The sequence below is a fragment of the Pristiophorus japonicus genome, unplaced genomic scaffold (assembly GCF_044704955.1).
Source record: "Pristiophorus japonicus isolate sPriJap1 unplaced genomic scaffold, sPriJap1.hap1 HAP1_SCAFFOLD_163, whole genome shotgun sequence".
Classification (NCBI taxonomy): Eukaryota; Metazoa; Chordata; class Chondrichthyes; family Pristiophoridae; genus Pristiophorus; species Pristiophorus japonicus.
Window position 1 is genome coordinate 135935 of NW_027251310.1, and position 13377 is coordinate 149311.

Below are 13377 nucleotides of genomic sequence, written 5' to 3' on the forward strand. Positions count from 1 at the left end.
CTTCTTCCGCTGCCTGTGCATGTGTTCTGCATGCTCTCGACGATGAGACTCGAGGTGCTCAGCGCCATCCAGATGCTCTTCCACCACTGAGGGTGGTCTTTATCCAGGGACTCCCAGGTGTTGGTGGGGATGTTGCATTTTATGAAGTGGCTTTGAGGGTCCTTAAAACGTTTCCTCTGCTCACCTGGGGCTCGCTTGCCGTGCAGGATTTCAGAGCAGAGCGCTTGCTTTTGGAGTCTTGTGTCAGGCATGCGAACAATGTGGCCCGTCTAACGGAGCTGGTCGAGTGTGGTCGTGCTTCAATGCTGGGGATGTTGGCCTGATTGAGGACGCTAACGTTGGTGCATCTGTCCTCCGAGGGGATTTGCAAGATTTTGCAGAAACATCATTGATGGTATTTCTTCAGCGACTTGAGCTGCCCACTGTATAAGATCCATGTCTCTGAGCCATACAGAAGGACGGGTATCACTGCAGCCCTGTAGACCATGAGCTTAGTGGCAGATTTGAGGGCCTGGTCTTCGAACACTCTCTTCCTCAGGCGGCCGAAGGCTGCACTGGCGCACTGGAGGCAGTGTTGAACCTCGTCGTCGATGCCTGCCCTCGCTGATAATAGGCTCCCGAGGTCTGCAATTATTCATCCTCTCACAGACCTCAATTATTTTCATGTGACAAACTGATTGAGAATAGAAAGAGGGTTAGTGCTCGGGATCTTAACCACTCGACCACCAAGGAAAAATTCTGGTAATGGTATATATTATAAATATATATCGATATTAATAGAATCATAGAATCAGAAAGTTTCAGCACAGAGTGAGGCCATTTCGGCCCAGCGTGTCCGCGCCGGCCGACCAAGAGCTATCCAGCCTAATCCCACTTTCCAGCTCTCGGTCCAGAGCTCTGTAGGTTGTGGCACTTTAAGTGCACATCCACGTATCTTTTAAATGTGGTGAGGGTCCCTCCCTCTACCACCCTTTCAGGCATTGAGTTCCAGACTCCCACCTCCCTCTGGGTAATGAAATATCCCCTCATATCCCCTCTAACCCTCCCCCAATTATTTTAAATCTATGCCCCTTGGTTGTTGACCCCTCTGCCAAGGGAGCAGGACCTTTCTATCCATTCTATCTGGGCCCCTCAATTTTATACACCTCAATCAGGTCTCCGCTCAGACGTCTCTGTTGCAAAGAAAACAGATTCAGCATCTCCAAACTATTCTCATAGCCAAAATTCTCCAGACCAGGCAACATTCTAGTAAATCTCCTCTGCACCCTTTCCAGTGAAATCACATCTTTCCTGTAATGTGGTGACCAGAACTGCACGCAGTACTCCAGCTGTGGTGTAGTCAGTGTTTTGTACAGTTCAAGCATAACCTCCTTGCTCTTGTATTCCATGCCTTGACTAATAAAGGCAAGTATTCCATATGCCTTCTTAAACACATTAGCTACCTGGCCTGCTACCTTCAGGGATCTGCGGACCTGCACTCTAAGGTACCCTTTGTTCCTCTACACTTTTCAGTGTCGTACCATTTAATGTGTATTCCCTTGCCTTGTTAAACCTCCCCAAATGCATTACCTCACGCTTATCTGGATTGAATTCCATTTGCCACAGTTTTGCCCATCTGACCAGTACATTGATCAACATCATCATAGGCAGTCCCCCGATGAGTTCACAGGTGTTTCGATGAAAGACCCGATGTTCCAGTCCTGAATCCAATTGAGGGGGTGGAAGATGCCTTTGTGTAGATTTTTTTAACGTGGGGTGACCGTTGCACATCAGCCACCACACGGGCTTGACAGAGCTAGGTCTTGGTCCAGTGGAAAGGGTTAACCAAGACGACAGGAGACCAGCTCTGCTGCATGGACCCAGTGCACACATATCGCAGTGTGGGCTGGGCCCGTGCTGCCCCTGGGCCCTCGGCTCTTCTGGGCCCCGTCCCCTCATCTGTCACACCTCCTCCACAATCTGTCACCGCTCTTCCACCATAAACATTCACCGCATCTCGCCACAAACACTCACCGCTCATCCGCCCCGACCTTCCCACTCCTCTGTACCTGGGCCCTGCCGATGTTCTTGCTCACGCTCCAAAATGACGACCAGGGTTAACATAAAACTGTTAACATATATGGAATAAAACTTGAAGCACCTCCCGGAATTCCTTCTAAGATGGGATTATGGTTTGTTGATCCAGATTCCAGAATCCATGGAGAGATGTTACCCGTGGTATAAGGTGGTGTGGCTGGATTCCGATGGACTGCATGGATAGCTTACCAACTTCGCTTGTTGTTTTAGTATCATCGCGCTGGTCCCTCGGAGAGAAGTGTGAAGTGGTGGGAGGATCAATGTGGCCAGGATTCGTGTCCTGGTCAATATTTACTCCTCAATCAACATCACAGAGACAGATGATCTGGTCATCATCACGCTGCTGCCTATAGGAGCCTGCCGTGTGCAAATTGGCGGCTGTGTCTCCCACACTACAAGAGTGACCGCACTTCAAAAAGTACTTCATTGGCTGCAAAGCACCGTGAGACGTCCATTGATATCTTCCTGTAGTCCGCCACTTTCTTCTTCATTATCAACCACTCAGCCTATTTTAGTGTCATCTGCAAACTTCTTACTCATACCCTCAACATTTCAGTCCAAGTCATTGAAGTATACCACAAAAAGCAAGGGACCCAGCACTGAGCCCTGCGGAACCCCACTGGATCACAAAATCACCCATCAACCATTACGCTTTGATTCCTGCCTCTGAACAAATTTTGGACCCAACTTGCCACTTTGCCCTTGAATCCCATGGGCTTTTACATTCGTAAGAAGTCTGCCAAGTGCGACCTTGTCAAAAGCTTTGCTAAAGTGCATATACATTACATCATACCACTGCCCTCATCAACCCTCCTGGTTACCTCCTCGAAAAATGCAATCAACTTCGTCAGACCTTCCCTTGACAAATTCATGTTGACAATCCTTGATTAATCCATGTCTTTCCAAATGAAGATTTATCCTGTCCATCAGGATTTTTACAAATAATTGTAAAAGGTTTGGCTGGCCAGCCTGTATTTACTCAATCCCTTTCTCCCTTTTTAAACAAAGGTACAACGTTAGCAGTGCTCCAATCCTCTGTCCCCGCACCTGTAGCCAGTGAGGATTGGACAAAGGTGGTCAGAGCCTCTGCTATTTCCTCTTTTGCTGCTCTTATCAGCCTGGGATACATTTCATTCTGGCCTGGGAATTTATCCACTTTCAAAGCTGCTAGACCACCAATACTTCCTCTCTCACCATGTTTATTTCATCTAATATTTCACATTTCTCCGCCCTCATTGCAAAGTCCACATCGCCCCTCACTTTTGTGAAAACAGATGCAAAGTATTCACAAAGAATCCTACCCAAGTCTTCCACCTCCGCGTACAGATTCCCTTTATGGACTCTAATAGGCCCCACTCTTTATCTTGTTATCATCGTGCTCTTAATGTATTTATAAAACATCTTTGGGTTTTCCCAGATTTAATTGCCAACATTCTCTCATGCTCTCTCTTTGCTTTCCTGATATATTTTTAATTGCACCTCTGCACCTCGAGATTTTCTGCAGTATTGAGTTATTGGTATCTGTCATAAGCTTCCCTTTTTTTCGTTAACTTTCCCTGTATGTCCCCTGACATCCCGGGAGCTCTAGATTTGTTAGTCCCACCTTTGTTTTAAGGGAACATACTTGCTCTGTACCCTCAGATCTCCTCCTTGAATGCCTCCCACTGCTCTGAAACTGATTTACCAGCAAGTACCCGTTCTCAGTCCACTTTGGAGAAATTCAATCTTAGCTCAGCAACATTGGCTTTACCCCAATTGAGAACTTTTATTCCTGGCCCCCTTTGTCCTTTTCCATAACTACCCTAAACCTTACTGAGTATGATCACTCGCACCAAAATGCTCTCCCATTGATACCCCATATACCTGCCCCTCTTCGATCACAAGACCCAGTCCAGAACCGCCCTTCCCTTGATGGGCTTGTTACATACTGGATAAAGAAGTTCTCCTGAATGCATTTTAGGAATTCTCCACCATCTGTACCATTCACACTATCATTTTCCCAGTTAATATTCGGGGAGTTAAAATCCTCCACTTTTACAGCTCTATAGGTTTTGCACTTCTCAACATTCTGCCCATATATTTGTTCTTCTATCTCCCTCTAACTGCCTGGGAGTCTAGTGAACTCCCAGTAGTGTGATCGCCCCTTTTTTGTTCATTAATTCAACCCACATGGCCTCATTTGATGACCCCTCAAACACATCTTTCCTTTTCACAGCTGCAGGATGCGTCAATAATCTCTCACAACTCAACTGAAAGCAGCCGGAATGTGCAGCTTTGAGAGGGGCTTTCTGCATCGTCAGGGCTGGAAACTGTAGAGTTTGAATGTGTTCCGAAGTGTACAGAGTATTCAACAAATATAGCAGGGCTGGGAGACATTGTGCTTTGTTAATACTGAACCAGAAATGCACATTATTCAATGCTTCTCATATTTAATTCAACACATTTTCAGCTGGTTTTGAAACAGGAACCTTTTGCATGTTAAGCGAATGTGATGACCACTACACTACGGAACACACGCTTTCAAAGCAGACTGCAACCTGAATGCAGCAACTTAGACCGCTCGGCCATCCTGACTGCTCAATATTATGTGTGGCCACCTGCAGTTTGATTTTGAACTTTTGTGTCCTGTCACATGAAGTAAATGAGGACAGCAGGCGTATCTCTGCCTGACACCGGGGAAACAGTGAGACAGACCTTGGAGCAAGGGTCTGGTTATTGCGAAACAGCAAAGAAAATATAAATTTTGAAAGAACAGTGACCCAGACGTGATTGGGCGAACACATTATTCTGCTGCGAATTTTGAAATTACATAGAACTTTTGCAAAGAAGGACTTGCATTTCTGCAACACCTTTCAGGAACTCATGATGCCCCAAAGCGCTTTACAGTTGTTGAGTTATGTTTGAAGTGTTGTAGTGTGGGGAAAGATGTGCCCAAATCACCCCACACGAACCTCAACTCTTTGCGAAGGAGTTCGGTGCAAATAATCAGGTGCCTATGGGACTTGGACTTTCTTTGAATGAGTTCTGCTTGTACCTGTATTCAAGCTTGAAACAGCAACTGGGCTTCCATCTCACGGGAGCAGCGTGTGGCAGTTAGCGAGTAGGTGACGAGGTTTGGGGTTGATGTACGTCACTTTCAATCTTTGAAATTTCACCAAGCAAATAAATGATGAATCCAACTGTCCCTGTAATCCTTTTGTTCAGGTTTAATCACAGGAATATCTGCAGTCAGGAGCTGAAAAGTAATTAAAACCAACGACTGGCTTCGGGACAATCAGTATACTTTGTCACAGACAAGGCACCGGAAGGCTGGCAGGTAGATCACACCGGTTGTGGGAGAGCTGGTTGGCGGTGACATGGAAGTGTCTGCAGTGTGCGGGACCAGACTGCTTCCACGCATCCACAATGAATGTTCCACCCTTTATTTGGGAAAAGTACAACTGAGAGTGGACAGGTTCCATCCCAGTCGGACTAATCTGAAGCTTTAACTGACTGACACCCTGGTTTGGGATGTGTTCCAATTTACAGTTAAGTTAGTCTCTGTGGCGCAATGGGTTAGCACGTTCGGCTATTAATTGAAAAGTTGGTGGTTCGAGCCCACCCAGGGACGAAGCCTTTAACTGTTTTTTTCCCGAGGATTCGGTGCCGCACAATTCCAGGTTGTCATTGTGCGTTTTGGCTGCACGAATATATTCCGCAAACATTGCCAGCTGTGCTGTTATCCAGTGAGTTCCCAATCCCATACTTTTATGAACATTTAGTTCATGGAAAACGATAACAATTTTTTACATGCACCATGGTCCTCCATCCAGTCCACGAGAAATAAATTACGTTATTGTGTTTAAAGGAACTGGTGTAAATTGTCTGACCTATCGTTATGTGTTTTCTCAGATTCTGAGAGTCAACAGTTTGCGAAGAATTATCTCATGGCCAATGCCAAGCACGAAAATGTCTCTCAGCATTTGTTCTGGGAATCCCTCAAATTCGCAATGTCCTGCGAGGCGCCTTAATTCGGCGACACAGCTCGCCACTTCCTGGCCCTCCGACCGTTGGCACGTGTAGAACCGAAAGCTCGCCATCAGATCGCGTTCTTTAGGATTTAGATGCTCGCAGACCAGCGTACACATTCTTCATAGGATTTAGTTGTTGGTGTCACCAGAGCTAGAAGATTCTTCATGAGGCCACAGGTTGCTGTCCCACAGACGGTAAGGAGGATCGCCCTTCATTTGGCAGCGTTCTCGTCCCCTTCCAGCTCGTTGGCCACGAAGTATTGGTCAAGTATCTCCACAAAGTCTTCGCAATCGTCCACTTCTGAGAACTCTTCCAGGATACCAACTGTTCCTTGCATTTTTGCGTGGTTGTTCATTGTCTCGTCGCCAATTGATACGCTCATAATAAAGGATGAAATTCGTATTGTGAATAATGAGTAAGTGTGACCTTCGCTCCTTTAATAAGACTCCAGAGTACAGGTACCTCATGGGTGGCCTGCTTACATACTGTGCTCCCAAGGGATACTGGGATCCCTTGGGACTCCGACAGGTAGGCCCTCTAGTGGTGGTGTGTACAGGTTGTCATGGGTTAAATACATAACACAAGATGTGTACAGAAATCAACCATCAAAAGCCCTGTCATTAACCACAGGGGTTTCCTGCAATTTTCTGATCGCAAAGCGCTTTCAGTCCTTGTCCTTAAAATTGCAGACGCAGAAATTGGGGAGTTTAATGACTTTAAAAGGAGGACATTGTTGTTTGGTGCCGTTCTGGTCAGAGAAATGTTTGTGAAAGGCACTTTTTGCAGATAGAGGGATTGAGCATTTCAGCTTGTTCCTGAACACTTCTCTCTGAGCTCAGCAGCAATTTCTGTCGTGTGGAGGCGATCACATTTCCCTCACACGTGAAAAGTTCCCGGTTCAAGCCTGCGCAGAAACATTATTTCTCAAACAAAAACTTGTCTGCAATAAAATTAAATAAAAGCTGTTTTGGATACATTGTTGCATGAGCAATGCACATTTAAACCAGTCTCCTCAAATGCAGATTGTGTAAAATCAGATCGGGGATAAAACTTCATCAAGGATTAAAGTTTCATGAATTATTAAAGTTCACTTATTGAAGTGTCCCTGTCAGCATTTCTTTCATTCTGTGAAACAACACTATCGGTTTACACCAGCAGATCTAAGCTGCATTTGAAACCCGCAAACAACTCATTAATTATTCGCTTTTCCCCAGTTCCAGAGCTCAGAGCGTTATTGTCCATCCCTGGGATGCAAGCTACCTCAGATTCGGGCCAAAGCTCCCCGTACACCGAGCACAGGCTCAGAAAACCCCCGGGGGAGAGGATATCCCGATCACTGGGCCTTCCAGCAGCACTGAACAAGCGCCCGGTCTGAAACTTTCCAGAGTAATAACTTGTAACTGGAGCATCGAACAGTAAGGACGGCCGAGCGGTCTGAGGCGCTGCTTTCAATATTTGATTAAATTATCAACTCTCCCTCAGTTCGCATTTTTATCATTGTGCAAAAGAAGATCATGGGTTCATTAATGATATTTACCCGCGAAAGCAACATAAAAGTTTAATGAAAAGTAAACACCCAACGTGGGGCCCGAACCCACGACCCTGAAATTAAGAGTATCATGCTCTACCGACTGAGCTAGCCGGGCTTCTCAACATTTATCTGTCAATCCCCTTCAGAATATTGTCTGTTTCAATGAGATCACCTCTCATTCTTCGAAACTCCAGCAAGTATCGGCATATTCTGCACAATCTCTCACCATAGGAGAGTGCTCTCATCCCAGGAATCGATCTGGTGAACCTCCGTTGTACCACCTCCCAGGCAAGTATATCCTTCCTCAGAAAAGGAGACCAAAACTGTGCGCAGTACTCCAGGTGTGGTCTCACCAGGGCCCTGTACAATTGTAGCAAGACTTCCTTACTCTTGTACTATGGGCCGAATATTAGGTGCTATGGGCCGAATATCCTGTTTTTCTGCTGATTCTACGGTTGTATAAAAAATATAAAAATTCAACAGTCACTCAGCAAACATATTTGTATTTCCTTCAGTGTGCTACACATGTGGGTGGATTAATGATGATAACAATTATTCAGGATCTCACAGACTTGAAATATATTTGTCAGCTTGCTTTGTAAAAATGCTTTCGCTGACCGGGAATCAAACGTAGACCACGGCAGTGAGAGCACCAAATCCTAACCACTAGACTACCAGGGAACACTGCTTGCAGCCTCTGCGATAGCTTTAAATATAGTCAGCTTACAATCACAGCTGAGAATTGTGCGGTGACACGGCGTGTAACTGGATTTGCTGGGAGCAGCGTGGAGGCCCCGACCTGCGTGAGAACACCAGTGGCAGGTCAGGGCCATAAAAGGATCGGTGAGCGGCGGCCTGGGAGCAGCGTGGTGGTGTACCACGGCAAGGTACAGCGCGAGCTGGTGCAGGAGGGCGACGGCAGCGAAGAGTGATGTCATCAAAGTCCAGGTCGGTGATTAGAGCGTGGGCAGGTACAGCAGGAGCAGCGAGAGACTGTGGAGGGATGTGAGCGGGGCCCAGGGGCGGCGTGAGTTCAGGGCCAGGGGCCCAGGGGCAGCACGGGCCAGCCCACACTGCGATATGTGTGCACACTGAGTCCGTGCAGCAGAGCTGGTCTCCAGTCGTCTTGGAAAACCCTTGCCACAGGACCAAGACCTCGCTCTGTCAAGCCCGTGTGATGGCTGGGGTGCAACGGCCACCACACGTTAAAACAAATCCACGCACAGGCATCTTCCACCCTTCAACATACAGTTCGGGACCTGGAATATTAGGTCCATCATTGAAACACCTGTGAACTCATCCTTTTTTGGCATGGAAGCAAGTCATCCTCGCTTCGAGGGACTGCCTATGATGATGATGAACTGGATTTGCTGCAGTCCACGGGCAGCAGGTGATGAAAGCGGGCGTGAGAGAGTGAGTGACAGGTGGGCACTGCTTCTGATGCTGTCTGACCCACGGTGGGAGTGGCCGGGGATTTTAAAGCCCTTTCATTGCACCAATGCAGGGTAAATGAAACTGTTTTTCAGGAACCTTCATGTTTACAAACATGGGCACTCTGCACTGTAGACCTCGTGGTGCAACGGTAGTGTGTCTGACTCCAGATCAGAAGGCTGCGTGTTTATATCACGTCGGGGTTACTGTACTTTTCCATATTGTTCTTCCGGAATTGAGATTTTCTTTGCTGCATCACAATTTACTTTCCCACCCATCTTTGTACCATCAGCAAACTTGGCTCCATTACACTGGGTCCCTGTATCCCTGGGATAGGGGAGGGAAGACACACCGGAGAAGTGTGAGCTTGTGGACCGGAGAAGTTGCAGCTGCTGGAGCTGTACGTTTTATCGGGGAGGGACGGGGGGAGAGCCCGCCGAGCGACCGGAGAAGCTGAGAAGCTGCTGTGCTTTTCATCGGGTTTGACACTGTTTAAAAATGGCAGAGTGCCAAGTTTTCTCTCCCGACTGCCCATGCGCGAAGGTGCCGGCAGTGTTTTCGGCGCAGGCATTTGGCTCCGCCCCCCACTTCACCATCGACACCACGCCAGGACTCCGGGGACTGTACACAGCGGCCAGGATGGGGCGAGTTTTTCCCCACGCCGTTTCCAGCGCACAAAGTCGGTGCGCTTGAGGTCAGTGCGCCGACAAAACTGCTTGGGGAAAATCTAGCCCTTGAAGAGTAAGGAGTACACTGAAGGAAATACAAATATGTTTGCCGAGCAACTGTCAAATTTTAATAACTTTTTATACAACCATCGAATCAGCAAAAAAACAGGGCACTCGGCCCATAGTACCTAATATATAGCCCACAGTACAAGAGTAAGGAAGTCTTGCTACAATTGTACAGGGCCCTGGTGAGATGAGGAGAAACTTCTTCGCTCAGAGAGTTGTTAACCTGTGGAATACTCTGTCGCAGAGTTGTTGATGCCAGTGTGTTAGATGTATTCAAGAGGGAGTTAGATGTGGCCCTTATAGCTAAAGGGATCAAGGGGTTATGGAGAGAAAGCAGGAAATGGGTACTGAGCTGAATGATCATCCATGATCTTATTGAATGGTGGTGCAGGCTCGAAGGGCCGAATGGCCGACTCCTGCATCTATTTTCTATGTTTCGATGTTTCTCTGTCCTGCTACTGCTTCTTTAATAATGGATTCCAACAGTTGCCCAACCACAGATGTTCGGCTAACTGGTCTGTAGTTTCCTGCTTTTTGTCTGCCTCCTTTTTTAAATAGGGGCATTACATTTGCAGTTTTCCAATCTGCTGGGTCCTCCCCAGAATCCAGGCAGTGCATGTCCACAGATCACTGAAAGTAGCAGGCCAGGTAGCTAAGGTGGTTGAGAAGAAATATGGAATGCTTGCCTTTATTAGCCGAGGCACAGAATACAAGAGATGGGGTCGGTGGGGCAGGTTAGGTCACAGCTGGAGTACTGCGTGCAGTTCTGGTCGCCATATTACAGGAAGGGCATGATTGCACTGAAGATGGTGCAGAGTAGATTTACGAGGATGTTGCCGGGAGTGGAGAATCTTATCCATGAGGACAGATTAGAAAGGCTGGATTTGTTTTCCATGGAACAGAGACTGAGGGGAGACCTCATTGAGGTGTATAAAATGATGAGGGTCCGAGATATAGTGGATAGAAAGGACCTATTTCCCTGAGCAGAGGGGTCAACAACAAGGAGGCATTAATTTAAAGTAATTGGTCGAAAGTTTAGAGGGGTATTTCTTCACGCAGAGTGTTGTGGGGGTCTGGAACTCACTGCCTGAAAGGGTGGTAGAGGCAGAAAGCCTCAACACATTTAAAAAGTGCTTGGATGTGCACCTAAAGTGCCGTAACCTGCAGGGTTATGGACCTAGAGCTGGAAAGTGCGATTTGGCTGGAGAGCCTCTAGTTGGCCGGCGTGGACACGATGGACCGAAATGGCCTCCTTGCGTGCTGTAAACTTCTTTGATTCTATGAACTCATTTGCAAAGAGTTGAGGTGCGTGTGAGGTGATTTGGGCACATCTTTCCTCATATGGCAACATTTCAAAGGGACTTCACGGCTGTACAGCGCTTTGAGGCGTCATGAGTTACTGACAGACGCTGCAGAAATCCAAGTCCTTCTTTGCAAAATGTGAATGCAATCTCAAGACTGGTCTGGGATTTGAAACCAGGATCTTTCTGCAAATTTCAAGTAACAACTGCGAAGCAAAAATCGTACCCGTCGACCAACAAACCACCTGCTTAGCAAATGTGGAGATAAGATGTAACCATTATTGAAGCATTTTTAGTGTGTGTTGCTATTCTTGATCGGAGGAGCACATGAGACGGAATCAGTGACTTGGCCTTTTCGACATGTCTTCTGAAGCGCCGCACGGTCCCACTCCTGCAGTCAATGAGCTGTTGGGACGTTACTGTATCCATCATCATCATCATCATAGGCGGTCCCTCGAAACGAGGATGACTTCCTTCCACGCCGAAAAAGTATGAGTTCACAGGCGTTTCAATGAATGACCCGAACGACATCCCAAAGGGTGGAAGATGCCTGTGCGTGGATTTTTTTTAGTTGTGACGGCCGTTGCACCCCAGCCATCACACGGGCTTGACAGAGCGAGGTCTTGGTCCAGTGGCAAGGGTTAAGCAAGACGACAGGCGACCAGCTCTGCTGCACGGACCGAATGCACACACATATCGCAGTGTTGGCTGGCCCGTGCTAACCCTGGGCCCCTGGCCCCAAACTCATGCCTCCGCTGGGACCCGATCACGTCCCTCTACAGTCTCTCGCCGCTCCTTTGGCCCGATCTCGCCGGTCCTGCTGTATCTGCCCACGCTCCAATCACAGACCTGCACCTTGATGACGTCACTCTTCGCTGCCGCCGCCCTCCTGCACCAGCTCGCGCTGCTCCCTGGAGTCGTCTCCAGGGACCTCCAAGCAGCTCCCAGGGCCGCTCACCGTTCCTTTTATGGCCCCGCTCTGCCGCTGGTGTTCTCCCGTTAGTGTATCCAGGCTGTGGGTGGCCACCCCGAGCACAGCACAGGGGTTTCTGCATTAGTTCTGGGTGGGGACAGTATCTTTCCCCTTCTCTCTTCCTCTTGTCTATATCCCTGTGCTTTTATTTCTCTATTTATTCCCCCTGTCTCAGTTTCTAGCGTTTTAAAGGGAACAAAAGATGAAATGGGTATCACTGTGGAACAATTTCTCTCACTCAAAGATAGACGCATTACCGTTGCGCCATGAGGTCTAGGTAGCTAGCCGTTGATATTCAGGTTCATATATAAATATATATAAATATATCTATATGTATCATAACCGTTCCCTGGTGGTCGAGGGGTTAAGATCCGGTGCACTAACCTGGTTTCAATTCGCGATCAATTCATCACATAAAAATAATTGAGGTCTGTGAGACGATTAATAATTGCTGTAATCACCATGAATACCAATACTTTCTGCGATAGACCGAGCTTACAGACTTTCTGGCTTCTCCTGCCCTTTGCCGGGCACGTGTTCCGGGTTTAATTTTACAAACTGTGTGAGTTCGCTGATCGCGGGGAGACGATCGGAGCCTCTGTGGCCCCACTGTGAGGATGTGGAAGTGAACACGGTGGCTGGGTGATCCGTGACATTTCTGTAAAGGGCAGCGGAGGAGAAGGATTGAGAACTTTCAGTGTGGGACAGAAGTTGTTTAAGGTGAGCCAACACATTCCCGATCAGCGCAGAGGGAGCTCACTGGTCAGCTCCCCTCTGTTGGGGCTGCTGTGCCAGAGGTTTCTGTCGTGCAGTGGTTATCACATTTGCTTTATACGTGAAAAGTACCCGGTTTGATTCTGGGTAGAAACATGATGTTTAAACTTGCTATAAGGGAACAATCGGAGGAGAGTTTTGTCTCCTGGAAAATGCTGCCTGACCTGCTGAGACTTCCAGCATTTGCTGTTTTTATTTGCTATTTATTCTCCTGGTAGAAAGGCTCCCTTATTCCTGAATTGCTCTTTATTTAACCAATAAATAGATAACTTTCAGTGAGAGAAAACGGATCCACCGGGGACCTTTCGCGTGTGAGGCCAACGTGATATCCGCTACACTGCAGCCCATCAAAGGGCGAGAAACCACTGAATATAAAGGATGAGCTCACAAATATAAGGGGTAGTGCAGTCTGGTCAACGTCAGACCCTCCTTTCTTATTCAGCAGAGGCATGAACGGGAGTCAGACGCCACAAAGTTTAATTAAAGATACAAATACAAGTAACACTTCTAAATCTTTTCACTGTAAAATTCTTTCACTTTATTTGA

General features: G+C 47.4%; 2 non-coding genes across 2 annotated transcripts; one reads left to right on the top strand and one right to left on the bottom strand.

The window, feature by feature from the left end:
- Positions 1-5612: 5612 nt before the first annotated feature.
- trnan-auu (transfer RNA asparagine (anticodon AUU)) lies at positions 5613-5686 on the top strand. The gene has a single exon. It is a non-coding gene; the product is annotated as a tRNA-Asn (tRNA).
- Positions 5687-7660: 1974 nt separating this feature from the next.
- trnak-cuu (transfer RNA lysine (anticodon CUU)) lies at positions 7661-7733 on the bottom strand. Its single transcript has one exon. It is a non-coding gene; the product is annotated as a tRNA-Lys (tRNA).
- Positions 7734-13377: the final 5644 nt, after the last annotated feature.